We start from the raw sequence: 720 nt of genomic DNA, 5'->3' as shown, positions 1-720 counted from the left end.
TCATATCAGTTGGCATTTTTCCTTGTCATACACTTGACTTAGAAGGTTTGTGATGAATTCAATCCCCCATTCACCCAGGCCAGTCAAGGCTTCAATTGTTATGGCATCAGGTCCTGCAGCTTTTCCATTTTTCATGCTTTTCATGACGTTCCTAACTTCATCTTTCATTATATAAGGCCCTTCCAGTTCTTTTATCATAGGCATTTCTCCTCGATTATCATAAACAAGTTCTTCAATATATTCTGACCATCTGTTTAGAATGCATTTTTTAATCCATATATATATAATATTATATATTATATATTATATATATATATTATGTATAATATATATATATATATATATATATATTATATATATATATGTATATTGACAGATAGATAGATAGACAAGCAGAGGGGTTACTAGAGATGGAGAGAGAGAGAGAGAGTAAGAGAGAGATAATGTGAGAGAGGGTGTGGAAAAGTGTGATCAATTGAGTGAGGGCGTGATGATATAAAGGGGATGGAGATTAGAGATGGGGTTATAGAATAGAGAGAGACGATTTCCAAAGGGAAGCAACCAGTATTAAATTACAAAAAAGGTTTATTCATAATTGTCTTACTTTGCTATTTTGTCTATATTCGTCTTTTATTAATTTCAATCAAGAATACCACCCCCCCCCAAACACACCTTTCTTGCTTCATCGTCCCTCTCATAAATCTCTCTCTCTCTTTTCTC

This window comes from Berghia stephanieae, unplaced genomic scaffold (genome assembly GCF_034508935.2).
Source record: "Berghia stephanieae isolate SIO BIC M18660-M18661 unplaced genomic scaffold, UCSD_Bste_1.3 scaffold2, whole genome shotgun sequence".
Classification (NCBI taxonomy): Eukaryota; Metazoa; Mollusca; class Gastropoda; order Nudibranchia; family Aeolidiidae; genus Berghia; species Berghia stephanieae.
Note: the sequence above shows the minus strand (reverse complement) of the source record.